Source organism: Chelmon rostratus, chromosome 12 (assembly GCF_017976325.1).
Source record: "Chelmon rostratus isolate fCheRos1 chromosome 12, fCheRos1.pri, whole genome shotgun sequence".
Classification (NCBI taxonomy): domain Eukaryota; kingdom Metazoa; phylum Chordata; class Actinopteri; order Chaetodontiformes; family Chaetodontidae; genus Chelmon; species Chelmon rostratus.
Window position 1 is genome coordinate 26,767,231 of NC_055669.1, and position 6,604 is coordinate 26,773,834.

The window sequence follows — 6,604 nt, forward strand, 5'->3', positions numbered from 1 at the left end:
AAATTATATACATAATAATAAAATATCAAAAGCAAACAGTAGTGGTAAGAAGTATTGTATTATTATTATTATTTTCAGCTGTTATTGTACAGTGTAATGGCATGTAGTGAGGAATAAGATGCTGCTTCATCGAGGAATCATAAGCTTCAGTCACTGAAATTTGATTAAAGCGTGAAAATCTGAGAGAAAACGAGCAGAAACTTTCCTGAACACACTCACATGTTCAGGGTGGATTTCTGCACATAAACGAGCTCAGCAGTCGCTCGGCGTCTGTTTTGCGACTCGGTTTGAGTTCGGCCGTCGTGCGCTGCAGGGTTTTCGTACTCAGGCTTCAAACTGTGTGACTGCTAACAAGATCGTCTTTGGCAGCGGCACCAAACTTCATGTTGATGCCAGTAAGTTGAATTCTTTTCATTCTGTGGTAAAAAATCTGATGGTTTAAAGTTAAAGTCCACAATCTTGGTTACAAAATCCTGTACAAACATTCTCCACCGAGACAGAAGATACAGATTCAAGATACTGAAGCAACGCACGACTCGAATGAAGCAAAACATGAAGCTAACGTTGGGAAGTCTCAGCTTAAAAACAAGCATAAAAATCTTCATTTAACTGACAATTCAGTCAAAGAAAGTTCCTCAAACTGTTGAATATTAAAATTTAAATCACAAAATTCTCTGAAAACCTGAAAAATGGCCAAACTGAAGTCCAGCTTCTCTTTGGTTTAGTTCCACAAACGCTGATGTTTGGAATATTTTTACTAATATTTCACATAATATTTGTCTACAGTGAAAAGTTATGTATTATATATGTTGAACTCTGGTGTGAAAATGTGAGGACCTCTGAGGGTTTTTGTCCTGTCAGTTCGTACTGTGGGAATAACGTTGGCAGGACGACGTTTGGAGCTGGAATCACGCTGACTGTTCAGACACGTGAGTGATCTCAAATCAATCATTCACAACTCAGATGAGCTCTGCTCCAGACGCTGCTTTGTAAACTGATCATATCACTCATTGATTATGTCACTCATTGACTCACTGTCCAAAACTTTGTTTCCTTCCCTGGTTAAAAACAGGTAGATATACATGTAGCACAACTGACTGCAGGTGATGTGGTTAAATCCATCTCTGCTTCTTCACACATCAGTTATTGAGTTATTGTAGCAACACAAGAGAACTGAAGAGCAAAATAATAGAAAGAAAGAAGAGAAGTTCCATAAATAATTATTATTAATTCTCCAGTCTCTACACGTTTGCTGAAAATGAAATTAACTAAATACAAATCGACAAATTCAAAGAAACCATCAAATGTTTAACAGTATTTTAATGTTAAGAGTTTTGTTAATGTGACTTCAATCCAGGTAACACTGAGGCAATGACTTCATTATAAACAGGGTCTGAACTCATTTTGAATTTCTAAAAAATCCATTTTGACTGTTAATTGCAGTGATGCACAGACTTTGTACCTGTGCATCTAATACAGTCCGTCCAGATGTTGCTCTGCGGCATCAGCTCGCTGCACAGTTCATGTCATGGTGTGTCGTGTTGTGTGAATTCTGGAACTTACAAGCTGGTCTTTGGCTCGGGGATCAGACTGAACGTCGTCACCAGTGAGTCCACTTACACGGGTTTTAAAATCTTTTTTAGAATTCAGCATCCAGAATCCGACCCTTTATTTCTAGATCCTGAACGGGTTCAGTCATCTCAGATCTTTAATAGAGGAGACCTGATTCTGAGTTCACACACCTCAGCTGTTAGCGTATCGCTTAGCGTCACTTTCTTTAAACGCCATCGTGGCATCACTGCTGGTGGGTGAAAAACTCGTATATCAAAGTTTGGCGACTCGTCTTATTGTTCAGTAAGTTGAATCTTGATATGCTGTTTTAGACCCTCACACTCATATTACAGTAAAATGTTCTGATGTGCAGCTAAAATGTTTCTGTTGCCCTGAAATATTGACATGACATCATGTTTGTTCTCCATCTGTGGGTCCATGATCACAAGATTTCTGAGATTAAAGGAGAAATTCCTCAATGTGTTATCAGGACATATTTTCTGGTAAATAACGCAAAACTAGAGGAGAAAACAAGCTAATGATTTAGTCTTTAACTTATGTTTGATGTGCCATTTTGATTCCACAACACAAAATTATTCAAAGCATTCACATTTAATAATTATTGTGCTTCAGTCCAAATATCATTAAGTTTAACTCAAAGTAGCTGCTACTCTTGTTTTACTTATCTTTAATCTTTGATTTGTGTTTGTGGTGTATGGTCATGAGGAGATGGCTCATGTAATTATTGTTTAGATCACAGCTACTGTGTGACTATTACTGCAAACTACAGACTCATTTTTGGAGAAGGAACCAAACTAACTGCACAGAGCAGTGAGTATTAAGATAATCAGCTTTCATCAGCAGTTTACATCATGTAACTTATCGTGTCTGACTGCCTGGAAATGTACATTTCTGGCCTAATATTTCAGCAGAAAGTTGTTATTGAGAGGAATTTAATATTTTTACAAGCACTAAAAATCACATCGACCCTTCATACTGTAAACAAACTTTCAGAATGATTTTCATAATTAGTGAGAAGACAGTCAAGTGTTCTCCAAAATGTCAACTCCTTCGCAAAGTAAGTGAATAAGTAACGCTTTATTTATTTCAGACTTTTTAAAACACAAAGTTACATGTTTCTTCACACGCACAGAAACAACAAAGAAATAAGGAAAGGAAAGAAAAGAGCATAATTTGAGCTTTTTTATTTAATGGGTTAAAATGGTCCCACAGAGCAAAACATCACCAGCCAACTTTTCCAACCAAAACTACCCATTTTTACCTGACAGCAGTCAATGGTTTGATTTTCAGGATATTTACCTTCTTAAACCAAGTTTGACGCACAAGTTGCTCCATCTCATTAATTAATTTTAAATTACTTAAATTGTAGTGACATTTTTCTTCTGACATTTGTAAAGACGCCACATTTTGAGCTGATTTTGGGGGAAAATTACACACAGGATATCTGGAATATTTCCATTACGAGGAATAAAGAAGATTAATGTTGAATGATGAAGGTTAATGTTTTGGCTTTATTAGAAACTGAAACCTGAGAATACACAAAAAGAAAATTTAATCCATCTATATGCAGACGATGTGATTCTATTCATGAGTGTGAGCTCTGTAGTTATTGATGAGGACAGAAACACGGTGAGACTGCAACAGGAAACAGAAAATTATTTTTTGGAGAAGGAATTCAGTTGACTGTTGAATCCAGTGAGTATTATTTCAACTTTTTAAGTATCTCTGCTGCATTTAGATATTAAACAGCAATAAAAAATACAGAGTATATATATGATATCTAATTTCCATGTCTACATGTACTGAATGCCTACATGTTAAGCCCCAGTACAGTCTCTATAATGATAAATAATCCACTGTTTGACTGATTTTCATGTAGTTTTTGCTTTAGAAATACCTAACAAAACATGTAGTGTATTCAAATAAAAAATGCGTTGATCCATAAAGTCCAAAACATCTTTCATTATAAATGTGAAAGTTCTCAAACATATTTCTGCACTGAACAATCGCTCTGTAGTAATTTATTTTTAATTCACCTATGATTTGTCAACTGTCACTGGTGCATCTGCATGAGGAAATGGTTGATGTAGTTATTGTTCAGATCAGACTGACTGTGTGACTTCGTCTGGAAACTGGAAAATCATTTTTGGAAAAGGAATCAGACTGACTGTTGAGAGCAGTGAGTATCCCGAACACGAATCCTGAGAACTAAAAAAAGAAACACAGACTGTTAGTTCACATATGCCGCCCTGCTGTTTGTCAGCACACAGTCTGAACCATAATGGTCGGTAATATCACTACGACTGAAAAGCTTTATTATTATATTAGTAAAGTTTAATGTGTGTAGTAAGTTTGTCACTGAATAATTCAACAATGACTCAAAAGACCAACCTGGTTATAAGCTAAAATAACAAATCATTAGACTTTTATTCTAATTTTTTTTTAGACTTAGAGAAGTGCTTTATATTAGTATTTGGAAGGAAGGAATCAAACTGACTTTGGTCAGTGTCACTAATGTAATCTACGATGGCACAGTGTGGTGATGTTTAAAGACTGTCACACAGTTAAACAAAGATGGTATCAGTTAATTACTGTTCAAAGTGAAATGACTCAATGTGGACTCAGTGTCCAAAGTTCAGCAGTTCAGTACGTCCATCATGGTTCTGGGACCTTGGCTGGACTGTGACACAGCAGCTGGGTTGGTCTTGCTGGGTTTATGTTGCTGTTACAGTTAAACTTTCTGGATTCGTCCTCTACAAACTAAACATGTGGCATTTCTCATTTTTACTTTTTGGTCCTTTTGTTGGCTAACCATGCAACCTGCAAAAGCCAAAATTTAAAGCTTCTTTATTTTGCGACAATTGAGAGATTTGTGTGGACATCACTGAGACATTTCGTAGTCATAATTTGATTTCGTAATTTTTTACCTGAGCTTTCCTCATGCTATGAAACTTAAGAAATCGTTTAGTGTGCTTTTTTACCCCTAATTTGATTTCAATAATTATTGATTTCATGTCACTTAGTTGTTGTTATTTAAGCAGACTGAAGCAGCTGCAGTTCATGTGGTTATTGTTGAGCTCAGATCCACTGTGTGACTTCTGGATCTGGAAACTTTAAACTGATGTTTGGAGACGGAATCAGACTAATCGTAGAAACCAGTGAGTATCAAAACTTCACATATTTATCTCGATTTTATTCAGTTTCAGTTGTTTATATGCTTTAATGCTGACACAACTCAAAGTAAGAAGCTTATGGCTGTAAATATCAAGGTGGCTACAATATAAAATATAAAAACGCTGACTAACTTCTAACACATTTCAGCACTGAGCATCATCAGCATGTTTGACTATGAGGTCTAAAAATTTGCTCTTTCAGTGAAACTCTGTTTACTGCTCGTTAATAGCTAAATTAGCTGTTCTGAACCGGTTTCGTTAGTGTGAGTTGAAGCGGGAGCAGTCCATGCAGTTAGTGTTCAGAGCAGATCCACTGTGTGACTGCTGGAGGAAACCAAAAACTCTTTTTTGGAGAAGGAACCAAACTAATCGTAGAAACCAGTGAGTATCAACAATTCCCATCCTCATTAGATAAAATGAATTATCATGTGTTTGTTGGCTGTTTATGCATATTTGGTATTGACAGTTAAAATAAAGCCAGTTATGGTTGGAAATATATATGACTGATACATTCTGATGACAGTGTTGCTAATTGAAAGAGTTGCCTGAATAATCACTAGAACGCAGCGAAGGCAACAGGTTGTGTGTTGACAGAATGCAAACACACATGTTGAGTTTATCATTTCTGAGTCGATCAGATGATCATTATAGAGTTTGTTTGGTCTCTTTAGTCATTTTGAGAGAACACATGGTTATCAGCATTTTTCATTTTCAACGGTGATTTTTCATTTGGTCTTGTGAACCCCTGTGAAACAACTAATTATGTCTGAGATACAGATAGTATTGTTTGCAGATGATGTGCTTGAATCCATCACTGTATTGTTCCACCTCAGTTAATGTTCTGAGTAGACTCATTGTGTGACTGGTGCTGGTGCTTGACAGTGCATCATGATTAAAAAGCATTTATTTTCTGTAGATTTTGTTTTGAGCAAAGCTTACAAAAAATGTGTAGCTTCATAATGAAGCTGTCTAATCCGTGTAGTAATTGCTCAGAGCAGATCCACTGTGTGACTGCCGGAGGAGGAAACCTTAAACTCTTTTTTGGACAAGGAACCAAACTAATTGTAGAAATCAGTGAGTATCTAAACTTCACACATTTCAAAGGATTTTAAGGAATTAATCTGTGTTTGTTGGCTGCTCATTCTGAGATATTATTTGTTACTCATGCAACTGAAAGTAAAGGTCAAGTCAATTTTATATTCACAAAGCCCAAAATCATAAACGTCCCTTATAGGGCTATATGTCCAATTTAAACATTTTGACAAAAATTGTATCGTTAATTTAAGCTGTCAGCATCGACCCTTATGTACATTTTATTAGTTGTGTTATTAGATGTATGAAGCCCTTCAAAGTTATCCAGAATCCTGAAAGCTCTTCAGACCTCACAGAAATCATACAAACAGTATCACAGTCAGTCCATGTCTGGGTTTATGTGGTTGGGTTTTTCAGAGTGTGTCATACTCTGGAGCATCTAAACTCATCTTTGGATCTGGCATCAAACTGACAGTTGGCTCCAGTAAGTGAAAATAAATGTATGATCTCATTTTGATGATTTAAGTATCAACCTTATATCTGTTGTTTCACTGATGTCCAGCTGGTTTGACTTGGTTCCTTAGAAATGAGATACATGGTTTCTGTCTGACAGGAACATTGTAGTAGATGCTTAGACGCACACAAGCTAACACACAAATAAACAACCAAACCATTAAGTCCCCTTTGCAACATTTTTTTAGCCGTAAATAATTTTCAACCATTTAATTGAACCATTTCCAGTCAGTTTTAATTTGCCTTGTTTGTAAAGTCCATGTAGTTATTGTTCAGATCACACTCGCTGTGTGACTACTGGAGGGAACAGGAGG